Source organism: Dermacentor variabilis, chromosome 8 (genome assembly GCF_050947875.1).
Source record: "Dermacentor variabilis isolate Ectoservices chromosome 8, ASM5094787v1, whole genome shotgun sequence".
Classification (NCBI taxonomy): Eukaryota; Metazoa; Arthropoda; class Arachnida; order Ixodida; family Ixodidae; genus Dermacentor; species Dermacentor variabilis.
The window spans coordinates 21595595-21615246 of record NC_134575.1 but is presented as its reverse complement, the minus strand read 5'-3'; positions in this window follow the sequence as shown (position 1 = coordinate 21615246).

Genomic DNA, 19652 nt, shown 5'->3' with positions numbered 1-19652 from the left:
CAGCGGCCGTTTCGTTTACGTGTCCACGCCTGACGGAGAGACTAACCGTTATCAGGTATGCCGTGGAGTTCCTCAGGGAGGAGTTCTCAGCCCAACAATATTTAATGCGGCACTGATTGGCCTGGTGAGCGAACTTCCACCTCACATCCACATCAGTGCATATGCAGATGACATCTGCATCTGGGCTTCTGGTACAACACGCACACCACTACGTGCGAAATTACAACGGGCTGTGTCACCTACTTCACGATACATACGGCGTCAGGGTTTGGTCTGAGCTGCCGAAAATTGTGCTGTGGTTGCATTCACGCGCAAATCCGTCGGCCGCTACCCGATCTCCATTAACGGAGTCATAATACCTTATGTCTCCCACCACAGATTCTTCGACATTATCATCGACCGCGGTTTGTCATGGTCGAGGCATGTTAATATGTTGAAGCAAAAACTTAATCTGTTTTACAATGTTCTTCGCGTCGCAGCAGGCATGAAATGGGGCCCCACGGAAGGCTCATTACTAAGACTTTATCAGTCTCTTTTCGTAGGCTGCATTCGATACAGCCTTCCGATACTCTTAAACTTGAGCATTTCCTGCTTACGGACTTTAAAGAGCGTTCAAGCGCAGGCACTCAAAATATGTCTTATGTTGCGACGGCGTGCCTCCAACAAAGGCACAATTGAGGAAGCCCGCGTATGCAAATTATCGATATACCTGTCCCACGAACCACTTCGTGTGTATTTACGCTTACTGGCACGACACCATTGCCATCCATTGACGTCGGTTCTACATGAGCGGCCGGACAGCAGTTTCACAAGTCCACTCCGCTGCCATCTACGCCACATAACATCAGGCTATGCCCTTTCATATCACCCCGTCAAACCACCGTGGGTGATGGTTCAACCTTCCGTATGCGTACATGTCCTCGGCATACTAATGAAATCATTGGTTCCCGTCAGTGGACTACAACAACTTGCTCTCGTGTACATCTGGTCAGAATACCAGACATATGTTCATGTTTACACAGACGGCTCTGCGTCACCAAAGGCTTCAACAGCAGCTGTGGTGATACCAGCCCAACACATGACTCGAGGTTTCATATTAGACCATAATTCTACATCAACCGCTGCAGAGCTTGTGGCTGTTTGGGAAGCGATTCGCCACATCTGCGGGGGAAGACCTCAAGAGTGGTGCATTTTCACGGACTCAAAACCCACGCTGCAAATTTTGGGATGCTTCCTGCGCCACACCGCATATCAGGTTCTGGCACTGCAGATCACCGAGCTACTTTCATGCGCTCAAGAAAGAGACCACCGCATAGTGTTCCAATGGATCCCGGGACACTGTGGGCTCAACGGTAATGAGATGGCCTATGCTGCAGGAAGGCGCGCCCTCAGAAATGGCGTGCGAACTGTAGTGCCATTCTCCAGACCGGACATCACATGCCTCCTGCCCGAATTAATGAGGAGTGCGACGAGAAGACACTGGGCCCAGCGAGACGCTCGTCACGTCCGCCTTAAAAGGCTGGATCCCGATATAAAATTTACTATACTGCGTGGAATTCCACGCCCTCATACATGCCTGATACACAGACTGCGTATAGGCATCGCCTTCACGCGCAAATATTTGTACATTATTGGACGGACACACTAACCGGACTGTTCAGTGTGTGGCGCTGTAGAGACTATAGAACATGTGCTCGTGGTGTGCCCTGAGTCTGCGCGCGAAAGAGTGACAATGGCACATACTTGAGACGTTTACACAATGGACCACTGTCGGAGGACCTCTTGCTAGGCGCATGGCCGCAGAGTTGGCAGACGACAGAGGCAATGCGTGCTCTTTCACGTTTCCTAGGTGACACGGGCCTGGACTCACGCCTGTGATACCAGTTGTGTAGTGTGTCCTTCACCTCGTTCCTCCCATCATCATCCCCCCTTGTGACCCTTTTTCTTCCCCTCTTCCCCTTCCCTTACGTATAGTAGCAGGCCAGATGTTCCATTATCCGGCCGACCTCTCTACATTTTCCAGTCATTAAAATACATCTTCTATCGTCAAGGTGAGTGCTTTTTGTGATTGCACTATAGAACGCAGGGCTGCGTCAAAATTGCGCCATGAATTTTATTTATTTATTTATTTCCTAATAAACCTAAAAGCCCTCTAGGGAGGGTATTACATAGGGTAAAGGTTACATCGGTGAGCCAAAGAGCAGTGCGTTAACGTAAATACAATATCCAATATTTCAGCACAGGACTACATTACATAGACTTTACAACAAGTGAACTAAAACATCCCTGAGCACCCCTGTGGACTAGCTACTCAACTATTCTTACTGGAAGTAAGATCTTTCGAGATAATACTGTATCAATTTTCACATGTTGGTGGCTGAACAATGTTTCAGCATGTGACTCGGAACATGCACTCAGAGGCATCGCGCAAAATAAGAACCCTAGCACAAACGAAACTGAAATTAAGGAAATGCACAATAGTTCCAAAGTGTGAAGTGTATACGCTGATTGCAGAACGATAGTTTGGCACTTGATCGTTCATGTTACTTTGAAAAATCCTTTGTATGCACTTTGTATTTGCGCGTATAATTACTTTGTTTAGCGCAAAACAACGGACACAAGAAAGACGACCAGGCAAGGTGCTACTCTCAACTGACATCATTTTATTGCGTAACTCCTCTATAGACAGCAGAAACTAGATTAACATGCGCATTGGGCACCATGTGCAGGAAGCACCAACATCCGATCACAGGAGCGCACTCATGCGACAGAATCCAAGAAACCATATTCAGCACTGTACAAGGTTAAAGAAGGCATACTAATGCACTGTGACCTGAATGACTGTATGAAGAACGCTTCCGAGAACTCTCGGGCGGCGGTATCACGCCTTTTTCAATATCGTAGTATCACGAAACATGGCTTTGCATAAGCATTTTTTACTATGTTGAGCCAATGGAAACATGTGCCTGTTGGTATGGATCGCTCGTGTCTTTAAGGCGCTTGTTAACACAGCGGCCTGACTTCCCCACATGCACTTTGCCACATGACAACGGAATGTTATATACCACACCGACACTGCAATCTACAAACTTCCAGTGGTTCTTTTCACAATCTGGATTTTTGCTTGTTTTAGAAATACGGCTGCACAACACTGACAGTTCCTGAGGAGCAGAAAACACTACCGGAATTTGGTATCTAGCGGCGACATATTGAGATTGTGAGCCAACCTATGAAATTACGGCACAGCTCTAGGCCTGTTCATTTGTGGAATAAAGTTATTTTGTGCCGCTTCCCTTTCAGTTTCTGAAGCAATACCTCTGAGACTGACGTCACCACCACACTTGGGTAACCCGCAGCCTGCAGCCTATTTATCTGTGCAATGAAACTTTGCTTCGCAATGTGATGACAAGATTTCATTAACGAAGATACTAGACACATCAAAGCAATGGCGCATTTCACAATATTTGTGTGCGCCAACATATAAGGTAAAAGTTCCTTACGTGCACGTGGCGAGTACATCCAACAGGTGTGACTTGCTTGTAGGGATAGCTGCAAATCTAGAAACTGGAGGTTACTGTCTCTAGATAGCTCATGTGTGAAAGTTAAACCTTTGACATTGTCAATGAACATAGTTAAAATGTCAGCTACCGTAATAGAGCATTCATCGTTAGTCTGTTTAATACAAGAAAATCGTCGACATATCTAAAAATTTGAACTGGGTTACTGTTTGAAGCACACTTAAGAGCGCGGTCGATAAACGTTAAAAGAATATCACAAAGAGCAGCCGTCACACATGAACCAAGACGCACACCATCTTTCTGAATAAAAAGCTTATTTTCGAACCAGATAATAGTTCCACTTAGATAAAATTCAAGCAGGGACATGAAATTTTTCGATGACAACCCGGTTGCGTTGCGGAAATCTACCTCGCCACTTTCTTCGATGCATCTCATCACACTACGACATAGCTAATCATGCGGTATTGAATAATAAAGTTCTTCGGCGTCAACAGAAAAAAAATGTCGGCTACTGAATGGTTGTCTTCCAGAAAAGAAACATCGAAATAGTTATCTATGCCATAAAGATAATCAATAGTTAAATGCTTCAACTGTTTTTAAAAAAGCGGCTAACCAAAACCTGCCAACTGTTGTTTTCCGTAATTATCGTACAGAAAGGCACATCCGGTTTGTGCGTTTCTGCAGTGCAAAGAACCTCTAGAGCAAGCACCATACATTACCTTACAGCGCCTTGTCCTCACAGCGCCTTATCCTTTATTCTTTCTTGTGTCTGTTGTTTTGCGATAAACAAAGTAATTATGGATTCGCACCAACCAGCTCGCCAGCGCATTGTGCTGTACTATTTGCATGTACTATTTCGACGATTTCTGCTTACGATATAACGGTTGTGCGAGCACTGATTACTATATTTTTGTTGAAGTGATATTTAGTAGCCTACGGGGACATCTTCTAGAAATAACAAGTTCGAGCGAGCTACAATTAGGCGGCATATGGCTTGTATTTACAACAATGAATGCGTGCGGTTAAGAATGCTGCTCCCATTTTACGTTACGGAATCTGCATTGAGTTTCTGTTCCTTTATTTAGTGTATTTGTAAATTGCGATGCATGAATTGTTATGTTTGGCTGTGTATCACTGGACTTGTTAAAATGATCTTGATATATCCGCCTTTGTCAACATTATTAAACTTGAGACGGAAATAATTTTCGCAATACGAGGATAAATATATAGGAAGAACAATATTGAGCTTGAAAACAAAATTTCTTAAGGTTAAGTTGCCTGTTTATTGAACTGCTGGCACGATACCGCATGAAACGGGCTATTTTTCGTGGTTAGTGCAAGATATAGTCCTTTATTTTACGCGCATTTTTACATGCATACAAAAGTATGCAACGAAGAGTACCACTAAGCAGCTGACCTGACTGAAAGATCTTGGCTGCTTTGAAAGTTCTAAACGCGTACTTATATTTTTGTGAGGATATAAAACTATATTTACAATATATATAGAGGAGTCAGAACAGCCGAGATGGCTTGCCACCAACAACACGCAGCAGCCAATACAAGGTGTAGATACAAGGTGTGTCTTCCCCGGCAAGGCTACTTGAGTTCTCGAGTTGGCGCTTGGCAATGTGAAAAATACTTGAGCAGCGGCTAATATCTTATATTACAGATCTTTCGGCTCCATTTTTGGTTTTGAATCTGTGTCGGAGATGCAGCCCTCACCCAGTAGGGCAAAATATACCAAGAGTTTAGTTTAACTGTTGATATTCTGTTGACCCTGTGTGAATATAAAATGTACCTAAGTTTCACAGAGGGTTTCCTTTCTAGCTCCATGCTAGAATCAGGTAAATGATATTTTCTCTTTCATACACATTGGCTGAAATTCCAGCGGTCCCCAAAACTGATTTCCTGCGAAATAGATATATATATTTGAACAAGCAATCTTCAAAGTTAATGTAGCTTATTGAAATAGTTTGAGCCCGTGGTGGAAGAGCAGAAATGTAGGGATGACGCATTTGGAATTTCACGCTAAGCTAAAGTAAGTACGCTGTTGCACCTTGGGCGAGGACAGGACTTGGTTTTCTTGGTTTAACAATGCCACCTGAACAGCTCAACAGGCTAACCGACTATCTCCCAAGGCGGTAATTACGCCGTGTCTACAAGACAACAATTTTCACATAGAGATAACTGATTGCTTCAACAATTCCTTAGTCTTGTTATCTTAGGTGGAACCTTAATTTCTGTAAACAGCGCATAGTCCGAATATATGAGCTGGGGGCCTAGGCACTACAATAAGAAGCATATTTTATACCTTTAGTATCAAATGATGTGGCTTTCTATGTACGTGAGATGTATTTTGAAAGTATGTTGAAATTGACGAACTGTTAGTCTCAGTATTTGTAATGTGCTCATATACTTGAAATTATTGATGTATTAGTCATCAAGATGCTTCTTGTTATGCTTTCGGCAGCTTGTAGTCGCGCTTGGAATTTTGCTGAAATCCGTTTATTTAGACATATATCTATAATGGTCGAATAGGCACCATATTAAAATTTATGGAAATAGCAAAAAAGCCGGTGTCAAATTGGTCCTGCTAGATAGCAGTGATGTGGCTTGCAAAACTTTGCACTTCTGAAGTCAGCCCCAACTAAGGTTTGTAATACATTGTGCGCTCAAGCACTTTTTGGCAAACGAAAGAAGGCACAATAAATTTTTCCACAGACGCACGTCTTATCCGTAACAAAATGGCGATTCTTGTACTTAAAGGCTAGCATTTCAAAGCCATTTGAAGTCACCAAACTTTCAGTGGCTTTGTTGTTCGTGCAAAAAAAAGGGACAGCTGCGAAATGCTAACGGCCGCCGACCAACAATGCCTTTAGTTCTGAACTCATTTGTTGAAATAGCATGACTTTCGGGCGGAGAATATGGCGGTCTTCTAACGCTTTCTATTTCTTCTTGGAATAAAGTCGTCCTTCCAATAGCGGAAAATAAAGAGACTGGTCCTACTACTCAATTACCAGGCTGAACGGGGGCCGTGGAAAGATAAGCTATTGCAAGAGTTTGAAAAACTGAATGAAAAATTATTATGTATAACACAATCTTGAAATGACCAATACTAGTAGATAAAAATTGCTGTTTTGGATAATTATGTTAGTAGATTATCATCGTTACTCTATTGTTTAATCATGCATTTCGTAGAAATCAAGGTACACGGAGATACTTTATAACTGTAAGGCTCCGCCCGTCTAAGTAGATAGATATTGTTTAATTCAGATTTATAGTATTACAGAACCCTGTGTTGGCAGCTGATAGAAAAGTACTGATGCTCAATCTTGAGTAACAGCCATGTCCACATTTTATTCTTCCGAAATATTTGACAAGACATTTGTTGCATCACGTTTATCGTGCTTCTTTTGTGTGTCATCTTTGTTAAGTTGCCTTGTTCTCATCGTAATGCTCTTCAAATAGCGGCGCAATATCATATGTTTTTTTGGAATATTTATTAACCCGACATCCAAGCACCAACTCGTACAACGTCTTCGTAGCATGGCAGCACTTATGCCCCTTCCTACCTCGTTTTGGTAGTCAGCATCCTAAAGATTCCTTCTTGAACTTGCGGAGCACATGCTGTATTGTCTACTGTGTCTATATCACTTTGCCATTGCGCTGAAAGGTATGATCAGAAGACCGTGAGTTGGGGTCATCCTTCAGCAAGCTGTCGAATGTACTTGAAACAGGGCGCACTATACAAATGCGAAGTATGTCCAATCTCTCCCCTTCTTGGGATGGAAGCACATATCTACCTCTTGGAATGAACTTTTCCTGACTTGCTCGGAAATTGTTTTGGCCTAGAGCACAATTTGGCCTAGAGCACGCAGTCGCATTGTACGAAAGTGCCTACATCCTATTTAAATGAGGTCGAAAAAGGGTGCTGTGCTTTTCAGGGCCAATGTTTACTCAAATGCATATTCCTTGGATGTTACGGAAGTAATATTGGTTTTCCTTTTCTTGGTATGGTGTGAAGCTTATTCAATGGAGATTATGGTCTCACTTTAAAGTATTTCCGCAACATCGATCATTTAGATGAAAGTGTCTTCTTAATTATCTTGAGCCTGAGGAGTCATACGCGAACCATTGTTATAGCACGCAACCTTCATACTGAACGTAATAAACATGGCGCATACTGTGTGAATTCTGGCATTCTTGCACGTATTTCTGAGGCCCTAACAGGGTCTGATGTAGCATAGGAGGACGGTGTATAGCATAGATGTTGTTTTTAGAAAATGGCTGGATCGTCTAAGTAGAAGTGCTTGTGTTGCAGTGAATGCGTTTGATACCAAAGGTATTTCTAAGTTAAAGCCCTTCTGTTCAATATGCCCGATCAAAATAGATAACTGGCGTGCTTGCTATTGGATGAAACTGGAAACGCCGGCCCTGCGTAATACTGCTGAAGAAGAATGACATTGCGAACTCACTCTGAATGTGAACGGTCAAAAGAAGCACTGCAAGTATCGCAAATGGTGGCATAATTTCAATTCGATGGATCCCCGCAGGGGCGTCTGCGTCAGCAGGCGTTTGGTGTGTTGCGACACCCCGTACCCGAGCACACGAGGCTTGGACCCTCCCGCGTGTAGCCGTGCGCGGCTTAGCCGTGTCCGGGGAAAGGGGGATCCTGGAGGTTGAGCCGATGCCGGGTGTTAGGACCTTTAAGGCCCCCCGGCGGAGGCAACACACCTCTTTGGCCTCTGCTTCACGTAGACGGCACCCCCGGACTGACCCACCCGGGGGAAATCGGTAGTTGCCTTTTCCTGTCTCTCGCTCTCCCTCCAACCTTCGTCTTTTTCTTACTTTCCATCTTTCCTGTCTTCTGCTATCTTCCTCTCACTTCCAATTTTCCAGGCAGCAAGGGTTAACCTTGTGTGAATAACCAACCTAGGTTATCTCATATTTGGTTATAGTGATAACGTACAGCTGGCGTTTGCAGGACCTGTTCTTACAGTCCCTGTAGCGTCCCCTTGTAGGACTCCCCGGTGGGTGGCTGGCGTTATTGCCGAAAATTCAATCCCTTTATGGCAACCTCTTTCCCTCCGCTTCCTGATCGCCCTCAGAAAAGAGGGCGCACCGATGATGTATTCCAGTTCTTTGGTCGGCAAAAAGAATCCTTCCCTCGTTTTCACGTGATCCACTCTGAAAAACCAGCTAAACCAGTGCGAACTATCTCACCATTCCTTGTTCCTAAGACATTGACTGAAGTCTTTGGTCCAGGTTATAAGGCGTCGAGGATGGCAAGCGGTGGTCTCCTCTTGGAGCTCCGCGATCAGAAACAATATGAGAAATTGACAAAACTAGTGTCGTTTGGGGAAACCCAAGTAATTGCAACCCCGCACCGTACGATGAACACCAGCCGCGGTGTTGTCTCGGACGATGACTTGCTGGAGCTCACTGAGGATGAACTCTTGGAGGGCTTCAGTGACCAGAATGTTATCAATGTTAAAAGAATTAAGATCAGGCGTGACAGCAAAGAAATCAACACAAAACACCTTATATTGACTTTCGGCTCAAGTAATCTGCCCGAGTCTGTAGAGGCCGGGTACATCAAGCTTCGTGTTAGGCCATATGTGCCAAACCCCCTGAGATGCTTCAAATGCCAACGTTTCGGCCACAGCTCGCAGAGCTGCCGAGGCCGCCAAACCTGTGCGAAATGCAGTGCCCACGAACACACCTCTGAAGCTTGTGAGAACTCTCTCCACTGTGTGAACTGTGATGGGGAACATGCCGCGTACTCGCGGTCCTGTCCATCATGGAAAAAAGAAAAAGAAATAGTTACAATCAAGGTTAAACAAAACATATCTTTCAAAGAGGCACGCAGGCGGGTTTCATACCTGCCCAAGAAAAGCTTTGCCGATGTGACGCGTCAGGGGGCAGCGACACAAAGGCTTCCGGCGGCTGTCCGACCCACAGTCAGTGAGTCGCCAGTTACGCCGTCTGCCCCCGCGGCGGTTGCAGCTAGCGCTGCTGCGCCAACCGAGGAGAAGGGACCATCGACCTCGAAGGTGGGCGCAGCCGAGGCTGCCTCAACCTCCCAGGTCCCATCCAGCGCTGGCAACAGCCGGCGCAGCCAAATCCCCCAGGGAGCCCCATCGACCTCCGGGCTGGTGGGCGCAGGGGTCTTGCCCTCCAAGGCGGGACTCTCCCTGGTGACTTCTCGCTCGCAAGAGCACGTGTCCGGCGCCTCACAAGAGGCAATGGACACTACACCTATCCTCAAGGCGCATCAAGCGCCTAAGGAGCGGCAAGGCTCCCTCGAACGCTCCAGAAAGGGCAGAACTCCCGTTACAGGGCCTCGAAAGGGCTCTGTAATTTAATCTCTGTAATTTCCATAATCACTACTTCTGTTTCTGTACACACAGCACTTATTGACCTCCAATATGGATACACAAATAATTCAATGGAACGTCAGAGGCCTTCTTAGAAACCTTGATGACGTGCAGGAACTCATCCACAAACACAATCCAAAAGTGCTGTGTCTACAGGAAACACACTTAAAATTTAAACACACAAATTTCCTGCTACATTATGTTACGTTTCGCAGAGATCGCGATGATGCTCTCGCATCATCGGGCGGTGTTGCCATTGTTATTCAGAAAGGCATAGCTTGTCAACGTTTGCAGCTACAAACGCCCCTTGAGGCAGTGGCGGTTCGTGCTGTTCTCCTCAACAAACTTATCACTGTCTGCTCGCTCTACATACCCCCCCATTACAAATTAACTAAACATGAATTTCAGTCCTTCATAGACGAATTGCCAGAACCTTACGTTGTGCCTGGGGATTTCAATGCGCACAGCAGCCAGTGGGGAGACTCTCGTATCGATGCGCGAGGTCGCCTCGTTGAACAGTTCCTTTTTTCGTCCGGTGCGTGTCTGCTGAATAAGAAGACACCCACATATTATTCTCTCGCAAACAGAACATTTTCTTCAATTGACCTCAGCCTAGTTTCCCCTTCTATGCTGTCTGAATTCGAATGGGAGGTCACCAAGAATCCTTACGGAAGCGACCACTTCCCCATACTGCTAAAAACACATACAGAAAAAGAATGTCTACCACAGGCTCCTAGGTGGAGGATCGATACAGCCGACTGGGAGAAGTTCCGAAACTTAACTAATATCTCCTGGAATGACATGTCTTGTTTAGGAATTGATGCTGCTGTGCAGTATCTCACAGGCTTCATTATAGACATGGCATCTAAATGCATATCAGAAGCACATGGCTTGGCATCTAAACGGCGGGTCCCGTGGTGGAACGAAGACTGCAGGATCGCTCGTAAGAAACAAAACAAAGCGTGGGGGTTGCTGCGCGCTTCTCCCACTGCAGAGAATCTAGTCAACTTTAAGCAAGTAAAATCCCAAGGCAGGAGAACCCGCCGACTGGCCAGAAGAGAAAGCTGGCACAAGTATTTATCGAGCATTAACTCGTTTACAGACGAGGCCAAAGTCTGGAACAGGGTAAATAGAATTAGAGGGCGACAAACATATTCACTCCCCCTGGTAAATACACAAGGCGATACACTGCAAGATCAGGCAGACTCACTTGCGGAGCACTTTCAGAGCGTGTCAAGTTCAAACAATTATTCGCAATCTTTTCTCATATATAAAGAAATAGAAGAACGTAAGCCTTTAACAAGAAAAAGCCGAGAGAATGAGCCTTACAACCGTCCTTTCTGTATTGCCGAATTGACAGCTGCCTTGAGTGCATGCAAGAGCTCCGCACCAGGATCTGATAGAATCATGTACGAAATGCTGAAAAACTTACACAATGACACGCAAGTGACACTACTTACACTTTTCAACACTATCTGGGACGCAGGGTACCTTCCGACCGCATGGAAAGAAGCCATTGTGATCCCTGTTCTAAAACAAGGCAAAGATCCTTCATCAGTGGCAAGCTACCGCCCGATAGCCCTCACAAGTTGCATGTGTAAGGTATTTGAAAAAATGATAAATCGGCGACTGATCCATGTCCTTGAACAGAACAAAATGCTTGATCCCTATCAGTGTGGCTTCCGAGAAGGGCGCTCCACAACCGACCATCTTGTACGTATTGAAACAAATATCCGGGACGCATTTATACATAAACAGTTCTTCCTCTCGATATTTCTCGATATGGAAAAGGCGTATGACACAACGTGGCGATACGGCATCTTGCGAGACTTATCGGAAATGGGCATTCATGATAATATGCTCAACGTAATAAAAAGCTACTTGTCCAATCGTACCTTCCGGGTGAAAGTTGGCAATGTGCTGTCACGTCCTTTTACACAAGAAACTGGTGTACCCCAGGGAGGCGTGCTCAGTTGCACACTTTTTATTGTTAAGATGACAACGCTTCGTGCTTCCTTACCCCCGGCCATCTTGTATTCAGTCTATGTGGATGACATTCAAATAGGCTTCAAATCCTGTAACCTCGCAGTATGCGAGAGACAGGTACAGCATGGTTTGAACAAGGTGTCAGGGTGGGCAGAGAAAAATGGTTTTAAAATCAATCCTCAAAAGAGTTCTTGTGTGCTGTTCACAAGGAAGAGAGGCCTGGTCCCGGATCCTTGCTTGGAAATGTGTGGACATCAGATACCTGTAAACAAAGAGCACAAATTTCTAGGTGTTATACTCGACAATAAACTTAATTTCGTCCCACACATTAAACATCTTAAAGAAAAGTGTCTGAAAACAATGAACTTATTGAAACTTCTATCCCAGACTACATGGGGTAGTGATAGGAAGTGTTTAATGAACCTATACAAGAGCCTAATTCGGTCTCGATTGGATTATGGTGCCGTTGTGTATAACTCTGCCGCCCCGAGCGCGCTAAAGATGCTAGACCCAGACCACCATCTGGGAATCCGACTGGCCACTGGCGCGTTCAGAACGAGTCCCATACAAAGTCTATATGTGGAATCAAATGAATGGTCTCTCCACCTACAGAGATCATTCATTAGCTTTACATATTTCCTTAAAGCACGCTCCAATCCTGAACATCCATGTTTTCATAACGTTACCGATATGACGTGCGCTACACTTTTCAGCAATCGTCCCTCCATAAGACAGCCTTTCTCGCTGCGTGTGAAGCAGCTTAGCGATGAAATGCATGTCCCGCTCCTCGAGCATCGCTTAATGCACCTAACCAAGCTCTTACCTCCTTGGGAATGGCAGGTGATACAATGTGACATATCCTTTATAAAAGTTACAAAGCACGCTCCTGAGGCTGAAATCCGAATGCATTTCCTAGAACTCCAGCACAAGCACTGCTGCGCAGAGTTCTACACAGACGCTTCCAAGTCAAATGCCGGGGTATCCTATGCAGCCGTCGGCCCATCGTTTTCGGAATCCGATGTACTGCATCCGGAAACAAGTATCTTTACGGCCGAGGCCTACGCACTACTCTCTGCTGTAAAGCACATAAGAAAATCGAAACTTCCAAAAGCAGCGATCTATACAGACTCTCTCAGCGTCGTGAAGGCCTTAATGTCACTCAGCAAACATAAAAATCCCGTATTTAATGAACTATATTCGGTCTTGTGCAAAGCGTACTCATCTAACCAGAATATCATAATATGCTGGGTCCCTGGCCATAGGGGAATTGAAGGTAACGTTCTAGCGGACGAGATGGCCACGTCAATCACATTGCAAGCTGTTAACCCTACCTCTGCGGTGCCTGTCACAGATCTGAGGCCTTTCTTGCGAAGGAGGCTGCGCGATCACTGGCAACACATGTGGGATGCGGAAACGGATAATAAGCTTCATCTGATAAAACCACAGTTAGGATTTTGGCCGTCTACTACAAAATCGCGCCGAACAGATGTCCTATTCTGTCGTCTCAGAATAGGACACACGTTCGGCACCCATAATTTTCTACTCACCGGAAGTGAGCCTCCAACCTGTGGTAGATGCGGGGAGAGGCTGACCGTACTCCACGTCCTCCTGGAGTGTCGGGAAGCCGAATCTGAGAGAAAAAGACATTTTTCATTAGCATACCGACAGCACATTCCTCTTCATCCTGAAATGCTTCTTGGTCCAGAACCGCTTTTTAATACAGACACAGTGCTAGGTTATCTTAAAGATGTGGTCTTACATGTTATTAGTCCCATGAATTCGTAGCGCCTTCTCTCTTGCGAGGATGCCACTGCGATAATTGTTTTGCATAGCACATGCCTCCAGGCCCTTGTCTTTCAAGGGCTCTAAGGAGGCAGTAGTGCTCATGGATTTTCCACAATCACATATATTTTACCAATCGTATCATTCTTTTTAAATGCATCTAAATGTTCATAGTACAAGTCACACGTCATCGCCCTAATTTTATCGTACAGATTTTACGCACTGTAGAGCGTATATTTTAAGGCCTCTTTACAGCCACCTCACACGAACTTCATACTAATCATAATTACACCGCAAAATCATTAGCACAGACATGGCGCTCTTTGGCCATACCTGGCCCTTGCGCCACAAAACCCCATACATCATCATCATCATCAATTCGATGGATTGAAGCTTTATTGTGGTTGCCATATTTTTTTTGCAGCGTAACGCTCTTGTAGCCAGTGCCGAGCCTTTTGTGATTCTAATGACATCCTCCTAAGTGACGCCTTTTTCAGTCTCCGAATACGTTTTCCATCTGGTCGACGAACGCAATGATTCAACATGTGCATTGGTTAACATTACTCCTGCATGCTAACAGGGTAATGAACTATCGGAATGAGACACTCCCGCTCTCGAGCACGAAATTCTGGCTGGAAAAATACGCTCCGATGTTCTTGTACGCAATTTAATAATGCAGGCAGTGTAAATGCGAAATAGTAGGGTCCTTGCTTATCATGTGCCTTACAGCTTCCTAATTCGGCTGAGTATAGCTCAGTAAACTAATATAGCTACTCTCTAGGTTACTTACAAGGCGTAAATTTCTGGGTGTATTTGAAAACCTTTTGGTAAACTTCGCACCGCTTCTGCAGTGACAACGTTCTTTTATTAGGCACTGTTGGGCCACACACATACGGCAAACTCTAAGGTAGTATTGCCGCAGTACGACGTCACTGCAGCTGCAGTATCCCATTTGGCATTGACCGCTGCTATAGAATAGTCAATGTTGTAATAGCGTATTTGCAAGAGCGCACTAGGTTCCAGCTGTTGCAAATACAATCTAGGCATGGAGAAGCTGTCGTCAAGCTGTGTGCTTTCTGATATTGCACAGTGAAACTTAGGGCTGCGTTACAATTGCGCCATGGACATATCGAACATTTCAGCCGAGGCCAAAATTACATAGTTTTTACAGCAAATAAACTAAATCATCATTGAGCAGCCTCCCGGACTAGCTAAAGCACTATTCTGACAGGAAGTAACAGCTTCCGCGAAATTACGATACCAATTTTCATATGTTGGTCGCTGAACAAAGTTTCTGGATGTGGCTCGGCCCATGCTATTAGAGGCTTTGGGCAAAGAAAATGGTTCCACAAATTGAGGGGAAGCGAACACACCTAAATGTAGCACAAAAGAAATTGAAATTAAGCAAATGCACATTACTCTCAAAATTGTGAACTATATACGATGACTGCTGAACCCCAGTTCGGCATTTGATCCCTAATGCTGCTTTGACAAGTGCGCAAAAATTCACTGTTTATTTTCACATAGTGTTCGGACGTTTTGCGTTTAGAATATAAGGGTTTTGCGCGCACTGATTAGGAAAGTTTTGCCGCGGAGATATTCAGCAGGCTACCGGGTATCTTCGAGAAATTAAAAGTTCAAGCGAACTACAAATGCACCTCAGATGGCGTGTTTTCACAAAAATAACAGCGGAGTAGTGAAAGGCACCAGTTCATCTCTGATGACGTCTTGCGACGCCACACTAGTAGGTGGACTGGGGCACACCGGCGGCTATGACTAGCCATTTGCCCCTAATTTTTCGCGTATCATGGCTCTTATCATGATACGCAGTTGTAAGTCCACCGCAGTAGCATATGCGTCAACGTCCGGCTGAAGATGAAGAGACTCAACTTCGTCGAGGCGCTGACATGTTGTGACGATATCAGCAATTGTAGCAGTGTTTTTGATGGCAAGGGCAATGAAGGCGAATGTTCTGATGCCTGTCATAATAGGGCGTACTTTGTCTGACTCTGAAATAAATAAGGTCACAAGGCGGCACAGCACAAGAACATCTTCGATATACGATGCGTAACACTCGCCTGGCTGTTGTTGACGAGTATCATGGTTTTTCTTTGCGATGGCAGGAAGAACCACTGGTTTACCAACTGCTGGATGGGGGTGCTGCTTAGAGGCAGCTTGGTTGTAGAATCAAGTCTTCGTCACACCCGTCAAGTGGAAGGGGAGGTGGTGGAGCTAGGGGGTGTCGTCCCAACGGTTAGCGCAACTTGCTCGCTCGTGGTCTTCCAGCCATCCTTCCACATCTTCCCCACGAAGACCAGCGAAGAGGCCGGGGTCACGCTGGTGGCTGGTTACAGTATACAGGGTGTCTTGCTCTGTCCGACCTGTAGTGGTAGAAGTGGAGGGTGGAGCCGCCTTAAAGATGCTAGTGGACAGTGAGCGCAAGCGGAGGCCTGAACGATGCTCCAAAGGGTAGGCTAAGCGGGTACAGTTCTGAGGATCTTGGACTAACCTCCACCACGTATGAAATCTCTGTTGGAATGACTTTTGTTTAGCCCGAGTACTGAACATCGAGCCAGCAAATGCACACACCCAATGATGGTGATCCCTTGGCACTGAATATGAGATCAACGTAGGATGACTGCAATAATATACAGAGGAAGAAGGCGTTCGGGATAAACGCCCACAATACGTGCGTTAAAAACACTACAGGCGTTTTACGTGGAATAATCTGCATTTAGTTGGCTGTCCTATGTGTATTTCATTTGCAAAGTAAGCTCGCAGGCTTGGTATCTTAGCCTAGGCATGGATAGGTTGGTAATATGATCCGAATATATGCACCTATGAGAACATTATTAGACGGTCGGAAATCATTTTCGCAATAGGACGATAAATATTTACGAAGAACAATATTTGACTTCAAAACAAACTTTCTTGTGGTTAAATGGTCTGTATACAAAACTGTAGGCAAGATGACACATGAAACGGGAATATTTTTGTGACCCGCATAAAGAAGCCATATTTTGTACGTTAGTGTGAGGCATAATCCTTTGTACCAGGTAGATTTCTCTACGCGTGCAAAAACAAATGTTATAAGGCGTATCATTTATGTTGCCAACCTCAGTGAGAGATCTTGGGGCTGCCTTGAAAATTTTAAGAAGCATCTTTATATTTATGTCATTACAAACTGCGCCCTTCCACAGAAAGTCACTTGAGTTCTAGGCTTGGCGCTTCACCAGGTGAAAGACACTTAAACAGCGATTCCTGTTTTACATCATCGGACTCTAGGCTCTCTTTTCTGTTTTGAAGACGTGTCAGAGATGCAGTCTTCACCCTACAGGAAAAAAATACGAACAGTGAAATTAAAAAAGTTGATGCCGTCTGATGATAAAAATTTGCAAAGTATTACAGAGCGTTTTATCTTTAGCTCCATGGTAGAATTCGGTAAATGTCATTTTGTCTTTAACAGATATTCGTTCTAATGATGGGCTTCCTTAAAATTGATTTGCTGCAAAATAAAGTTGTTTTATAATCAAGCAGTCCTTAAAGTTGAATGTACCTCATTGAAACAGTTTGAGCACGTGCAGAAACATCTCAAACAGAGTAAGACTACAATTATATGGGCGACTCATTTGGAATTTCACACTCAACTAAAGTTAATACGCTGTTGTAACTTGGGTGTAGAAGACACTTGTGTTTGTTCTTTAATAATGCCGGCTGGCCACTGCAACAGCCTAATCGACTGTGTCAGAAGGCGCTAAATACATCGTCTCTATAAGACGACACGCTTAAGTTCAAGATAATCGATTATATGAACAATGTCTCACTCATTTCATCATAGGTGCCAGCTTAACTATTTTAAAAGACACCGTGGCCGTATATCTGAGCTGGGGGCCCGGGCACCACAATGCGGAGCAAATTACATATCTTTAGTCTCCAAAGCTGCGGTGGTTCATGCAAGCAAGATGTACTTTGAAACTATTTGAAACTGACGATCTGTTTGTCGGAGTATCGGTACTGTGCTCAGATACTTCTAAATGTTTCGCATCGTCAAGTAAATTTTGTTTTTTTAGAGGGCTTGCAGTCACATTTAGAATTTCGCTGAAAGTGTTTTTTCGGACGTACATCTATGAAGTTGATTGGCTCATATTCAAAATTCTGCAAATAATTAAAGAAGCCTTTCTAAAATAGCGACTACTCAATGGCACTGGTCAAACTCGCAAAATTTCATGCACTTCTGAAGTCAGCCCCAGGTAAGGTTTGTAATGCGTTGTGCACTCACGCACTCCTTTGCGAACCAAAGAAGGTGGAATAATTTTTTCGACAGGCGCACATGTTTTGCTGTTGCAAAATGGCGATTGTTGCACTTCAAGACTAGCATTTCAAAGCCATCGGAAGCAACTGAACTTTCCGTGGCTTCGTTGTTCGCGCGAAAAGGGGACAGGTGCGAAATGCTAACGGCCGCCGACCAACGCAGCCTCCGGATTTAAACTATTTTTGTGCAATAGCATGATTTTCGGAATGTGAATTAGCCTTCTTTTTTTCACTTTGTATATTTTTCTGAAATACCATCGCCAATGCACTTGAGGAAATTAAATAAGAATGTCTTAACCTACACTTACAAGTGTAAAGTAGCGCCATCGAATACGTTACTGCAAGAGCTTTAATATATCAATAAAAATTATTTATATTGCGTAATATTTTTAACTGAAATGGCTAATTATAGTAGAAAAACAGTGCTGTTAAATTAAGTAGATTGATAGTTTAGCATCTTTTCTCTATTGTCTAGTAAAGCATTTTCTAGAAATCAAGATACACGAACAAAATTTAGTACGTTGAGGCAACTCCCGTCTAAGTAGACGCAGGCAATTTCGTTCGAGTGTACAGTTTGATAGAACCCTGTGTTCGGATCTGTTAGTGAAAATACTTATGCTTGCTCTTCAGTAAATTCGGGCCAACGTTTTAATATTTCGAAATATTATAGATAGACAATTTGTTCTATGAAGTGTGTTTTCTTCTTTTGTGCGTCATTCTTATTAAATTACCTTATTCGAAGCGTAATAAGCATCTTCAAGCTGCGCCGAAAATTCATATGTTCTCTTTCGAATATTTACTAAACCGACATACAAGCACTTACTAACCCACCGTCTTGGCAGCATGGCAGGCCTCAAGCCCCTTGCTTTCTCGTCATGTAATTTAGCGCCCTCAAAGGTTCCCTCTTGAACTTGTGGGACACATGCTGTCTTATCTACTCTTTGCCTGCATCGCCTTACTATGGCGGAGAAAGATTTTTTCGATGACCATTGATCAGGGTGATCTTTCGACCAGCTGTCAAATCTAGGTCAAAGAGGACTGGTTGGCAAGCAGATGATGAGATGAGAGGATGGAAGCAGATGCCTACCTCTTTGAATGAACTCAGCCTGGCTTGCAAGTAAATCGATTCCATCTCCTCCGCTACTGTGTGACGACTAGCTATGATTGTGCGGACGATAGTAGCAAATGGCAAATACAATGCCTGAATTGATACTGAACGAATGCTTTAAAGGATACATACTGCATATCGAATAGTATGCCTTGCGGCAAATATTCATCGCTATCAATAGAGACGAACTTTAAATGTAAAATTTTCTTACACCGTTTCTGATATTCAGTGTTAGTGTGAAATAATATTTGAGCCATCGTTCAAGACAAAGTTGCAAAGATAAATGCTTGTGATTTTAGGAACCGACGAGTGATCTTGAAGGCCCGAGGTAGGTAATATTTAGGCCTGGTTTCAATATCTATACTTAAAACAGCTGTTATGGGTCGAATGACCCTGTCCTTTCGACGAGATTTGACCGATCGCGTCACTGCTCTGTACCGTTGCCGTGTGGTTTTATCGGGCTCTCGCAGCGTGTGAATATTGTGATTCACTAAATAAATAATATCGTTACCTTCTTCTTGTTAGCACTCACCATGTCGATGATTTAGACATCTTTTTAAAAACTGCATG